The following is a 14231-nucleotide window of genomic DNA, read 5'->3' as shown; positions in this document are numbered from 1 at the left end:
TCAGTGGCTAAGAAAAGGGGGTTGAATCTTAGTTTCTTTTTGTTAAATATTAATTTCTGCCCTTTTGAAGAAACTTCAGGAGATAATTCTGCTTTTGTCGTGTTGAGTTGAGAGACTTTTGTTTTGTCTCGTGTCGAATTTAGAGACATTTTTTGTTTTCGTCTCCAGATTAACAGAAACTGAGAAAGGAGTAGAAAAGAAGAATTAAAACCAGATATATTCTGGTTCAGCCACTAGGTGTAATGTGGTTTATATACAGTTTTCATCACAATAATAATGGAATTTCACTATATTATCATAACATTACAAATACCAATTTTTTCCTAGGAACTACTCATTCCTATCTGGGACAAATCCAGATTTTACACTCAATCTGAATTTAACTAGGACTCAAAACTTAGTTTTCAACCGCAAAGTGCTAACTCAACTTGCAAGGGAATCTTCACAGGATCATGAATCACAATATACAAATGTACAAAAAAACTCTGAAACATCTATGGCTTTTTTTCTAATATTGATCACTGCTTTTTATCTCTCACTGGCTTTTTTTTACAAACCTCACTATATTTGTCTTTTACCATGAGATTCAGACAGACAATATTAAAAAAAAGAAACTAAAATGAAATTCATTGAGGAGAAGAATTTCAGATAGCTTGGGAAGTTATGAGAACTCTATGCTTTTCACTTACTCTCCTTGATTTCAACCCTTAGCCGTTCACCCTTAATATAGAAGAGGAAGCTTCTAAGGTTAAAACCCTAACCCAACAACTTCTTCTCCTACCACAGAATAGCAGCGGCTTCAATAGAGAGAGATAAGAGAACCGAAGCTGATGCATGCAAGCTTACCTCATCTTTCTCAACCTTTTTCTTCAAGCTTCTTCAGTCTGGACCCTTGATCCTTACTTTGGCCCCAAGACTGAATTCGAACCCTTGATGAGCTTCTGACCCAAGATAGCTTCAGCGTTTCCATATTTGCTTCTACCCTCCTAGAGGCTCAGACGCACTCTTCCTCTTAGTGAACAAAAATAGAAGTAAACTTTTTTCAACTTAGATTTGCTTCTTTACCGAGGCAAATTGTTTCTTTTCTAGACAAAGAAAATCTTGAAATCTTTCTTCAAATCATATCTTCAATGGCAAATATATTTTTTGGCTATTCTTTGTGAACTTCACTTTTTCTTCCATCTTTTTTGATGGATTGAAGTGAATTGAAGTGACGGAGACAAGAGAGAGAGGAAAGAGAAGAAAGAAACTTTCGGTTGAAGCATTAAATGGAATTAAAACAAATCGAATTCCCACTTCCATTCCTCAAGGCATAAAGTAACGTGTAAGACATTCAATGCAATTAAATCAATTTGAATTTTTTCTTTCATTTATCAAAGCATGAACTTAATTGAGTTGAAATTTGGAATCCATTAGTCCATAGGAGTAGGTAACCGAAGCATGCTTGAAGACTTAGGTCAATTGCTTCTCTCTTTAATTTATGATGGGCCTGGATGAATTTGGGCCAGTTTAGTTTTTATTTCAACCACTTGAATTAATCATGTAATGAGCTTATATTTGTTTGGAAACCAAAAACAGACTTCTATTTACTGGCTCATTAGGAAATTAATTTTTCTTTTCTGCACACTAATAAAAGTATCAAACAAACAATTGAAAATTATTTAAATACTTAAACATATTTAATAATGTTTATTCATCATTTTTAATTTAAGTTTTTCAAACTCAACAATTGTATATCTGTGTTGAACATATTTTATACACTATGTTTATTTGATGTTTCTCCCATGTGTGTTTCTTTTGTATTTAATTATGTTTTAATAAAAATTAAAAAACATTTTCTAACACGTTTGATATATCTAAATATTGTTATAGTTTAATAGAAAAATATATTTTTTTGACTCGTTTTTTCATACTACATTATTGTCAAGAATAAATTTAAAGAAAGAACAAGTTTTTAATAATTTTTAGTTAAATATTTTTTATAATATTTTTAAAATATACTTTTATGACATATATTACAAGACTTCTATTTTATATTTTTATTATATTTCCAATGCCAAATATGCCATACACCATTACTTCACATCACATACGTTAATGAGTTATGTTTATCTATTAGGTATTAATCATGAATATTATTTGAATACATCTTCAAAAGTAATTTAGATATTAGATTGGTTGGTTTATAAGTTGTAACAAGTTTTTATTGAAGGGGTCATTCCTTCACATGTGCAACTTTAGAGAAAATACTCAGTTTGGTCCCTGAAGTTACACTCGAGTCTCAATTTAGTCCTTGACGTTTTAATTGCCTCTATTTAGTTTCTAAACTTTATAAATTTTAATCAACTTAGTCCCTGTGTAGTTTCCATCACAGAGCCATTATCGGAGAGATAATGTGTACAACGTCGTTTTTGTTTGGCGCTCAAATAGCCCAAAACGACGTCGTATCATGTTATATGAGATGGAAAACGTTTTAGTTAAACAAATCACACCATATTCTCCCCCATGATAAGACTGTTCTTCTTCTTTCTCTTCTCTTCAATGGCGCTGCGAGTCTGACTTATCAGATTCGTTGAAGTCGCGATTTTCTTCTCTTCAACCACTTCACATTGCACCGGTCGTCTTCTCTTCACCAACGTTGACTAAGTTTGAGGTAAGCAAAATATTGAATAAAAAAACTTCTATACCTGTGATGATGCTTTGGTTTTTTGCTTCACTTTTGGTTCCTCCTCTTTTTTCTTTTTTATGCATTCTAGCTAAATGCATTTTGTTTTGCATTTTAGTATATGTTAGTTTTTGTGCTTATTCTATGTTAGGGTTTATGTTTTCAGTGAGTATCATTTAATTTCTTGGCTTATTGGTTAGATGTTCGATCATTCTCTATTTCTGTACCATTAATTTGATTTTGAATATTCTAGGAGAATTCTTTTGGGGTTAGGGTTTCAACATAGGTGTGTTTGTTCTGATAATCAATAGATTAAGAAATAAAAAAATAGAATCAGATTGTCATATGCAATATGTTACATTTGATTCTTCCTCTATTTTATTTAGAAGAGAGGTGCAGTTTCATCAAAGTCTTAATCTCATTAAGTCAATTGCTTATTGCATCTTGTAACATAGAGTAACTAATCTGATTTTCTAAATGAACTTGTTTTGGTCTGTTGTTGTCTAATAACAACAAAGCAATTTATGTTTTAGCAAGTCTAACGGAAGAGAGAAAAAAATATTTTGAAGGTAACCTTATGTACTCGTTATGTACTCTGTATGTACTCCTATTATAATTGTTAGTTTCTTATATTTACAATTGAAATTACAGTGGTAGAATGATATTTTTGATGATATTTTTTAATTTTTCTGTGTGCAGATGGGAGATCAATTCATTAAAATTATATATCACCATGGAGGATCATTTGTCAGAAATAAAGATAGAAGCTTGACATACTGCAAGGAACAAATTTCAAATTTCAGAGTTAATGACGATGGGATGCTAAAAATGTGCTTCTATGCCGAAAGAAACAACGAAATTGCTCATGTGATTATGTTGAGGAACAATAACCATCTAAGGGAAAAGAACTGATGTATCCACCCCTGCCAAAGTATCCACCCCTGTCCCAAATCTAACTCCCACACAAATACTCACCTCTACTCCAAAGCCAACTCCCATCCTAATACCCACCCCTGCCCCAAGTCCAACACCCACCTCTTCTCCAAAATTAACTCCAAACACAGCAACTGAAGCTAGGCCCAATTCCAAGCCTAATTGCAACCCAAAGTTACAATACAAGAGAACGACTGAGGCAAAAAAAAATCAACCCAACCCAATAAATCTACCCAACTCAACAAATCAAATCAGCCCAACAAATTAACTAAATCCAAAGATAGTAGAGCAAAAAAAGAATTTGATAAGAGTGGAGGACATGTTAGAAGGCCTGTGACAAGACAAGTAAGCAAAGGGCCTCCAACAAGATCATCATCTAAAGGAAAGCCAATTCATATAGAGATAGATTCCTCATTAGACAGCCATGATAGCTATGATAGCGTGGAAGACAGCCTTTATAAGCCTGGGGTTGAGAAAAGTTCAAGTGAGATGATGAAGATTCATTGAAGATTTCAGCTGCTAAAACAAAGAAATTCAAATCAAAGCATGCTTCACACTTTTTATAGATGGAGACTAGTCTAGTGAAACATAATGCAAGGCCCCCAAAGCTTGCAACCAAAAGAATGGTGACCCAACCATCTAGTACTCCACCAGCAACCAATGTACCAGTTGATCCAATGTAAGGATGTAAGGTGCATCTTTAGGGACAACCACACGACTAGCTAGTTTCATGAAATTTGTCCCTACTCCCGGATTCAAACCTCCAAGAAAAGAGAATTGAATTGTTGATCATTCTGTCTTTGTGAGCTTTATATGTAATAGGGCATTATACTTTTGGATTAGTTACCTTTTGGATTAGTTATCTTGTTTCTCTAAGTTTGGATAACTTTGTAATGATGACTTTTGGTTAGTTATACTTGGAATAGTTCTTTTTGGATAATTTACTTTGTTTTGTTTGTGTGTTGCATCACACTAAATTTTTTAGTTGTGTTTGAATTCAGTATCAATGTGAATGTTTTATTAATGAACTATAAAGAGTTTGGATGATATTTTTTATCTGAAATTGTTATATTTTATTTTGTGTTGTTTGATTCATATTGATGAGTTTGGAAAATTCTAAGCTAATATTTGTGATGACTAAACATTATTAATTTGATTAATTACAAAAATATTAATTCATATATGTTGATTAATTAATTTTTGCTATGCAGGTATGTTTGGGCCGAAAATAAAAGAAAAATGTTGCAATCCCAATTATATTGAAAACACATTTAGCATTGATAAAAAAAAAAAATAAATTGATTCTATGGTTGAATATTTGATGTGGTATTTGGATCATAATTTCTGATACAGGCCCAATTTAAATACTTGTTACTAGACCATTGAAGTTGGTCCAAAATCAAAAGAAAATTGGGCCAGATTGAATTTTGTTACTACAAGCCCAATTATAATCCTTGCTAAGTGATCCTATGCTTGGTCCGAATCTAATTGAGAAAGAAAGCAAATTGTTTTGCTTCCAACGGATCCCACCTTTCATTAAGTGATGGATCTCAAATTCAATTAATTTGAATTTAACTTACATTGGAAACCATGAAAGAGAAAGTGTGATTGACATGATTGATTGCATTAATGCTACACGCTACTCAGCATAGAGGGAAGTAAAAAGTAACTCATTTTAATTAATTTGTTCTATTTCATTTAATTGCTTTTCTTTCAAACTCTATCTTCTCTCTCAACTCTCTTCTTTTTTCGGTCATTACACAGCAAACCATGGAAGCTAAAGCTAGCCACCGAAAAGAAGGGATGCACGCTACAAGACCATCACAATGATGGCAAGAAAAGGAAAACTAAAAGTATGCTGTGGCTAAGATTCTCATTCACTTGTGGTAAGATTTGGTGAAGAGATCTTGGCTTCTCCATACCAAAAATGGTTGAAGAAGATTTCGGTCAGAGAAGAAGATCCTTGGAGGGATGGTTTGTCTCTGATTCTGCTCAACCACCACAGGAGGTAGCTACAGTGGCTACGTGATGGAAGAGGCAGAGATTGGAGTAGATGAAGCTATCATCATCATGAAGCATCAAGGGCCAGGAGTCTATCTTGGAGAGCAAGGCAAGGATGGAGGGCTCGAATTGATGAAGATTGGTGACCAAGGAAGGACTAGAGGTAATTGCATGTTGAGTTTTGCATGGGTTATCTCTTTTCTCTCTCTGGCCGAACCGGTTCTGACTTGAAGAAGAAGAAGATTAGCTTGGTCTGTTTGGTTTCAACCTTGGAGGCTTCTCCCTATAAGTAAGGGTGAACAGTCAGGGTTTGATTCAAGGAGAAAGAGTGAGAGTGCAAAGCACAGGATTCTCAAAGCTACCTAAGCTAACAGAATTTCTTCTCCTTCAATGTTTTTATTTTGTAATTTTTCTGTTTAATTTTGTCTGTCTTGAGTCTCATGGAAAAAAGGCAAACAGTGAGGTTTGTATGAAAAAGTCATAGAGCGGAAAAAGGCAGAGTTGGGTTAGCACTTTGCAGTGAAAAGCTTGGCAGTAACCAAGTCAAGTTCAGGATTGGGTTTAGATTCTGGACTTGTCCCGGATAGGAAGGGTAGTTCCTAGGGAGAATTGGTGTATGTAATCGAAGATGATTATAGTGAAATTCCATCATTGTTGTGATGGAGACTGGATGTAGGCTGCACTGCACTTAGCAACTGAACCAGGATATATCTGGGTGTATTTTTCTCTCCCTTCTACTCCATTTCTGTTTCTACTGCACAGGAGATAAAACTGAAAAAATCTAGTGCTGATTGACGAGACGAAAAGAAAAGTCTCGTGGCTGGGTACGAGACAAAAGAAAAAGTCTCGTGGCTGGTTACGAGACAAAAAGACAAAAAGTTTCCAGAAGTTGTTTCAAAGACCAGCAAGTGTTGTCAAGTGAAAAAGGGCTAAGATTCAACCCCCTTCTCTTAGCCACTAAAAACTATCAATTGGTATCAGAGCTTGGTCTCAAAGAGATCAAGCTTTGCAGCTTGGAGAAAAGATCCAGATGGCAAAAAACAGTGGCTCAAATCTGGTGTCCTACAACCTGACCGAAGGACAGTCAAGCAACAGACCTCTTCTTTTGAATGGGAAAAACTACACCTATTGGAAGGAGAGAATGAAGATCTTTGTGCAAGCAGTGGATTACAGACTTTGGAAGATTATCATGGAGGGTCCTCAATATCCAACCATTACAAGTGCAGAAGGAGTTGTCTCTCTTAAGCCAAAAGCAAGCTGGACCGAAGATGACAGAAAGAAGGTTGAGCTCAGCGCCAAGGCCATCAACTTACTCAACTGTGCTATCAGCTTCGAGAAATACCGACGGGTATCACGATGCACAACGGCAAAGGAAATATGGGACAAACTTCTAGTGACTCATGAAGGAACCACCATTGTAAAGAAGACCAGGATAGATATGTTAAACAGAGAGTATAAAATATTTGCAATGAAGGAAGGAGAATCTATTGATGAATTGTTTAAACGCTTCAACATCATCATTGTCGGCTTGGATGCTATGGGAATCAAGTATCCTAAATCTGTGCTTGTGAGAAGAGTGTTGAGATGTCTCACAAAAGAGTGGGAAACAAAAGCATTAATTATTTCTGAGAGTAGTGGTCTTGACTCCATGATGTATGATGATTTGAGAGAAAATTTACTTGCTTTTGAAAATACCTATTTGAAAAAAGATTCAAAAAGGAAAGGAATAGCTTTCTCATCTGTTACTAACCCTCTGGATGATGAATCCAGTGATAACTCATCTGAAAATGAATTTGTGTTGTTTGCCAAAAAATTCAGGAAAATGGTGTAGCTCAAGGAGAGAGGCAAAGGAGGCAGTTCAAGAAAACAGAAGAGAGATCTCAGCAAGGTGACATGCTACAACTGTAAGGAAACAGGGCATTTCAAATTTGACTGCCCTAAGTTGAAGAAGGAAGAAAAGCCAAAGAAAGGAAAGAAAAAGGGACTTATGGCGTCATGGGAGGACCTGGAAAATGACTCTGAAGACGATGAAGAATCTGAAACAAAGTCTCAACCATGTCTCATGGCAGATCACATTAAACAGGTAGTCTTTCATAATCCAAACACTGAAGATCTTCATCTTATGATAGACCACCTTTCTGAAAAGATAAGATGTTTTTTGCTTGATAACCAAGATCTTGAACAACAAATCACCATCCTTAAAGCAGAAAACAGTTTTCTCAAAGAAAAAGTAAGGGAGGCCGAAACTGCTTGTGAACTTGTTGAAGAAAATAAGCAGTTAAAAGCCCAACTTAGGAGCTGTGAAAGTGACCATTCAGTTGTTGCATATATAAACTATTTTAAAGAAAATGAAGAGTTGCTTAAAGATGTCAAAAGACTTAAAGATGACTTAGCCAAGTTCACTCAAAGTTCTAAAAATCTAAATCAAATCTTGGCTAGTCAAAAACCTCTTTATGATAAAGCTGGCTTAGGGTTCTATAAATCTGTTGAGAAACCTTATTTTGAAATATTGCCTCATCTTCCAATGATACGAGGTTTCAAAACCCAACAAGCTTTAACAAAATAGCAACTCCAAGGTTTTGTAGGCTATGTGACCGAAATGGACACTTTCCCATTCAATATTTTTTTGGTGAGAGGATGATTGGTGATAAAGTTTACAAGGTTGTTTTTTATTATAATGGTTTAGGACATAAGAGATGGTTTAACGTGAAAGGATCCAAGAAAATTTGGATACCTAAGGTTACTTGAGCTTGTTTTGTAGGTATGCCTAGCATCCAAATGGAAGGAGAATATGTGGTATATGGACAGCGGATGCTCTAGGCATATGACCGGAAAGACAACCTTCTTCATAAAGCTTGATGAATATGATGGAGGATTTGTCACTTTTGGTGATGATGCTAAAGGAAAGATAATGGCTGTTGGGAAAGTTGGTAAAAGCTTTTCATTTTGTATAAATGATGTTCTTCTTGTAAATGGTTTGAAACATAATTTACTTAGTGTAAGCCAATTGTGTGATCTAGGTTTTGAAGTTATTTTTAGAAAGTTTGTGTGTTTGGTTGTTTGTAAAAATTCTGGAGATATTTTATTTGAGGTTAAAAGATGCAATAATGTGTATGGATTGACTCTTGAGGAATTGAAAGAACAAACTATAACATGTTTTACTTCTATTGAATCTGAAAAATTGAAATAGAAAGTTGGGCCATGCTAGCATGTACCAAATCTCTAAGCTAGTTGGTGCGCAGAAATCGTGACGGTTCATTCTTTGGTAACGGCGCTAAAAACTTAATACGCACGTTCATAATCTTAGTTCTTTGTCACAACTTCGCACAACTAACCAGCAAGTGCACTGGGTCGTCCAAGTAATAAACCTTACGTGAGTAAGGGTCGATCCCACGGAGATTGTCGGCTTGAAGCAAGCTATGGTCATCTTGCAAATCTCAGTCAAGCAATTGAAAATACATAAGAACAAGGTCCAGGCATGGCTGAGTGGCCAGCCCCCATAAAGGTCTAAGATAGCATAAAATTGATCAAAGATTGTCTAATACAATAGTAAAAGGTCCTATTTATATCAGACTAGTTACTAGGTTTACAGAAATGAGTAAATGATGCAGAAATCCACTTCTGGGGCCCACTTGGTGTGTTCTTGGGCTGAGCATTGAGCTTTACATGTGTAGAGACTTCTCTTGGAGTTGAACGCCAGTTTGTAACCTGTTTTTGGCATTTAACTCCACTTTGCAACCTGTTTCTGGCGTTTAACTCCAGAATGCAACATGAAACTGGCGTTGAATGCCAATTTGCGTCGTCTAAAATTGGGAAAAGTTTAAACTATTATATATTGCTGGAAATCCATAGATGTATACTTTCCAACGCAATTGAGAGCGCACCATTTGGAGTTCTGTAGCTCCAAAAAATCCACTTTGAGTGCAGGGAGGTCAGAATCCAGCAGCATCTGCAGTCCTTCTTCAGCCTCTAAATCTGATTTTTGCTCAAGTCCCTCAATTTCAGCCAGAAAATACCTGGAATCACAGAAAAATACACAAACTCATAGTAAAGTCCAAAAATGTGATTTTTTATTAAAAACTAATAAAAATATACTAAAAACTAACTAAATCATACTAAAAATTATGTAAAAATAATGCCAAAAAGCGTATAAATTTTTATTACCTTTGCCTTTTGGTTTTAAGGGCTATTGGCTTTTTGCTCTTGCCTTTTGGTTTAAAGAGCTTTTGGCTTTTTCTGCTTGCTTTTTCTTTTTCTTTCTTTTTTTTCGCCATTTTTCTTTTCTCTTTTTTTTGCAAGCTTTTGTATTCACTGCTTTTTCTTGCTTCAAGAATTATTTTTATGATTTTTCAGATTATCAAATAATATGTCTCCTTTTTCATCATTCTTTCAAGAGCCAACATATTTAACATTCATAAACAACAATTTCAAAAGACATATGCACTGTTCAAGCATTCATTCAGAAAACAAAAAGTATTGTCACCACATCAAAATAACTAAACTAGTTTCAAGGATGAATTCGAAACCATGTACTTCTTATTCTTTTGTAATTAAAGCATTTTTCATTTAAGAAAGGTGATGGATTCATAGGACATTCATAGATTTAAGACATAGACACTTAAACACTAGTGATCATGTAATAAGACACAAACATAAATAAACATAAAGCATAATAAACAAAAAACAGAGAAATAAGAACAAGGAGATTAAGGAAAGAGTCCACCTTAGTGAGGGTGGCGTCTTCCTCTTCTTGAAGAACCAATGGTGCTTTTGATCTCCTCTATGTCTCTTCCTTGCCTTTGTTGCTCCTCCCTCATAGCTCTTTGATCTTCTCTAATCTCATGGAGGATGATGGAGTGCTCTTGGTGCTCCATCCTTAGTTGTCCCATGTTGGAACTTAATTCTCCTAGGGAGGTGTTGATTTGCTCCCAATAGTTTTGTGGAGGAAAGTGCATCTCCTGAGGTATCTCAGGGATTTCATGGTGGGGAACTTCCTCATGCTCTTGTTGAGGTCCATGATATCTTATTTGCTCCATCCTTTTCTTAGTGATGGGCTTGTCCTCTTCAATGAGGATGTCTTCCTCTATGTCTGATCTCCTCTATGTCTCTTCCTTGCCTTTGTTGCTCCTCCATCATAGCTCTTTGATCTTTTCTAATCTCATGGAGGATGATGGAGTGCTCTTGGTGCTCCATCCTTAGTTGTCCCATCTTGGAACTTAATTCTCCTAGGGAGGTGTTGATTTGCTCCCAATAGTTTTGTGGAGGAAAGTGCATCTCCTGAGGTATCTCAGAGATTTCATGGTGAGAAACTTCCTCATGCTCTTGTTGAGGTCCATGATCTCTTGTTTTGCAGTCAAATGCTCTATTACTGAGCTATGGACCCTTGAGATGAATCTCTCCATCTCCCATGACTCAGAGGTGGAAGCAATTGCCTTCCCTTTCCTCTTTCTTGAGGATTCTCTGGCCTTAGGTGCCATTTATAGTTATGGAAAAACAAAAAGCAATGCTTTTTACCACACCAAACTTAAAATGTTTGCTCGTCCCCGAGCAAAAGAAGAAAGAAAGAAGGAGAAGAAGAAAAAAAATGGAGGAGATGGAGGGAGAATGTGTATTCGGCCAAGGATAAGAAGAGAGGGTTGTGTTGTGTGAAAATGAAGAAGGAAAGAGGGGTTTATATAGGGGTGGGATGGGATTTAGGGGCCATTAGGGTTGGGGTTGGGAGGGAAAAGAGTTTGAATTTTGGAGGTAGGTGGGGTTTATGGGGAACAGAGGATGGATGTGAGTGGTGAAGGGTATATGGGGAAGAGAGTTATGAAAAGGTGTGAAGAGGAGAGAAAAAGATGTGGGGATCCTGTGGGGTCCACAGATCCTGAGGGGATCCTGTGGGGTCAAGGACTTAACATCCCTGCTCCAATTAGGTGTGTAAAACGCCCTTGCTGTGCAATCCTGGCGTTTAACGCCAGATTGCTGCTTGTTTCTGGCGTTAAACGCCCAAATGTAGCCTGTTTCTGGCGTTTAACGCCAGGCAGATGCTTGTTTCTGGCGTTAAACGCCAGCTTGGTGCTTGTTTCTGGCGTTAAATGCCAGACAGATGCTTGTTTCTGGCGTTTAAATGCCATAATGCTCTTCCTCCAGGGTGTGCTATTGCTATTTTTCATTCTGTTTTTGATTTTTCAGTAGTTTTTGTGACTTCACATGATCATCAACCTAAAGAAAACATAAAATAGCAATGGAAAATAAATAGATATAATTAAATAACATTGGGTTGCCACCCAACAAGCGCTTCTTTAAAGTCAATAGCTTGACAGTGAGCTCTCATGGAGCCTCACAGATGTTCAGAGCATTGTTGGGACCTCCCAACACCAAACTTAGAGTTTGAATGTGGGGGTTCAACACCAAGCTTAGAGTTTGGTTGTGGCCTCCCAACACCAAACTTAGAGTTTGATTGTGGGGGCTTTGGTTGACTCTGCAGTGAGAGAAGCTTTTCATACTTCCTCTCCATGGTTACAAAAGGAGATCCTTGAGTCTTAAACACAAGGTTGTCCTCATTCAGTTGAAGGACCAATTCTCCTCTGTCCACATCAATCACAGCTCTTGCTGTGGCTAGGAAGGGTCTTCCAAGGATGATGGATTCATCATCTTCCTTCCCAGTGTCTAGGATTATGAAATCAGCAGGTATGTAAAGGCCTTCAACCTTTACTAACACGTCCTCTACTTGTCCATAAGCCTGTTTTCTTGAGTTGTCTGCCATCTCTAATGAGATTCTGGTAGCTTGCATCTCAAAGATCCCAAGTTTCTCCATTACAAAGAGTGGCATTAAGTTTATTCCTGACCCCAGGTCACACAGAGCCTTCTCAAAGGTCATGGTGCCTATGGTACAGGGTATTAAGAATTTGCCAGGATCCTGTTTCTTTTGAGGTAATTTCTGCCTATCCAATGTATTCAGTTCATTGGTGAGCAAGGGAGGTTCATCTTCCCAAGTCTCATTACCAATTAATTTGGCATTCAGCTTCATGATTGCACCAAGGCACTTAGCAACTTGCTCTTCAGTAATTTCTTCATCCTCTTCAGAGGACAAATACTCATCAGAGCTCATGAAGGGCAGAAGGAGGTTCAATGGAATCTCTATGGTCTCTAATTGAGCCTCAGATTCCTTTGGTTCCTCGAAGGAAAACTCCTTATTGGTCACTGGACGTCCCAGGAGGTCTTCCTCACTAGGATTCACGTCCTCCTCCTCCTCTTTGGGTTCGGCCACACCAAGTAAGGTAATGGCCTTGCACTCTCTTTTTGGATTCTCTTTTGTATTGCTTGGGAGAGTACTAGGAGGAGTTTCAGTGACCCTTTTACTCAGCTGGCCCACTTGTGCCTCTAAATTTCTAATGGAAGACCTTGTTTCATTCATGAAACTCACAGTGGCCTTAGATAGATCAGAGACTATATTTGCTAAGCTAGATGGGTTCTGCTCAGAATTCTCTGTCTGTTGCTGAGTGGATGATGGAAAAGGTTTGCTATTTCTAAACCTGTTTCTTCCACCATTATTAAAGCCTTGTTGAGGCTTTTGTTGATCCTTCCATGAGAAATTTAGATGATTTCTCCATGAGGGATTATAGGTGTTTCCATAGGGTTCACCCATGTAATTCACCTCTGCTATTGCAGGGTTCTCAGGATCATAAGCTTCTTCTTCAGAAGATGCCTCTTTAGTACTGCAGACATTTTCTTTAGGTGAATGGATCCACCTGCAGAATGGTCCAATGACATCTTTGATAATTCAAACAGACCATCATAGAATATATCCAGGATAGTTCATTCTGAAAGCATGTCAGAAGGACACTTTTTGGTCAGTTCCTTGTATCTCTCCCAAGCTTCATAGAGGAATTCACCTTCCTTCTGTCTGAAGGTTTGAACATCCACTCTAAGCTTGCTAAGCTTTTGAGGAGGAAAGAACTTGGCTAAGAAAGCCGTGACCAGCTTATCCCAAGAGTTCAGGCTGTCTTTAGGTTGAGAGTTCAACCATATTCTAGCTCTGTCTTTTACAGCAAATGGGAAAAGCATAAGCCTGTAGACCTCGGGATCAACCCCATTGGTCTTAACAGTATCACAGATCTGCAAGAATTCAGTTAAGAACTGAAAGGGATCTTCGGATGGAAGTCCATAAAACTTGCAATTCTGTTGCATCAGAGAAACTAATTGAGGTTTCAACTCAAAATTGTTTGCTCCAATGGCAGGGATTGAGATGCTTCTTCCATGTAAATTAGAATTAGGTGCAGTAAAGTCACCAAGCATCTTCCTTGCATTGTTATTAATTTCGGCCATGTCTCCTTCTTTTTCGAAAATTTCTGTCAGATTTTCTCCAAAGAGTTGTGCTTTAGCTTCCCTTAACTTTCTCTTCAGAGTCCTTTCAGGTTCAGGGTCAACTTCAACAAGAATGTTCTTATCCTTGTTCCTGCTCATATGAAAAAGAAGAAAACAGAAAAGAAGAGGAATCCTCTATGTCACAGTATAGAGATTCCTTATGTAAGTATAAGAAGAGAATAATGGAGGAAGGAAAAGATAAGAATCCAAACACAAGGGAGAGGAATGAGTTCGAATTCTTAGGTGAAAGAGGGGTGTTAGTAGATGAATAAATAATTAG

General features: G+C 37.0%; 1 long non-coding RNA gene across 1 annotated transcript; it reads left to right on the top strand.

Moving 5' to 3' along the window:
- Positions 2344 to 3416, top strand: LOC110267434. The gene is made up of 2 exons (XR_002355069.1): positions 2344 to 2653; positions 3365 to 3416. It is a non-coding gene; the product is annotated as an uncharacterized LOC110267434 (long non-coding RNA).

The sequence above is a fragment of the Arachis ipaensis genome, chromosome B02 (genome assembly GCF_000816755.2).
Source record: "Arachis ipaensis cultivar K30076 chromosome B02, Araip1.1, whole genome shotgun sequence".
NCBI classification, from domain to species: domain Eukaryota; kingdom Viridiplantae; phylum Streptophyta; class Magnoliopsida; order Fabales; family Fabaceae; genus Arachis; species Arachis ipaensis.
Note: the sequence above shows the minus strand (reverse complement) of the source record. Positions and strands in the feature narration are given on the sequence as shown.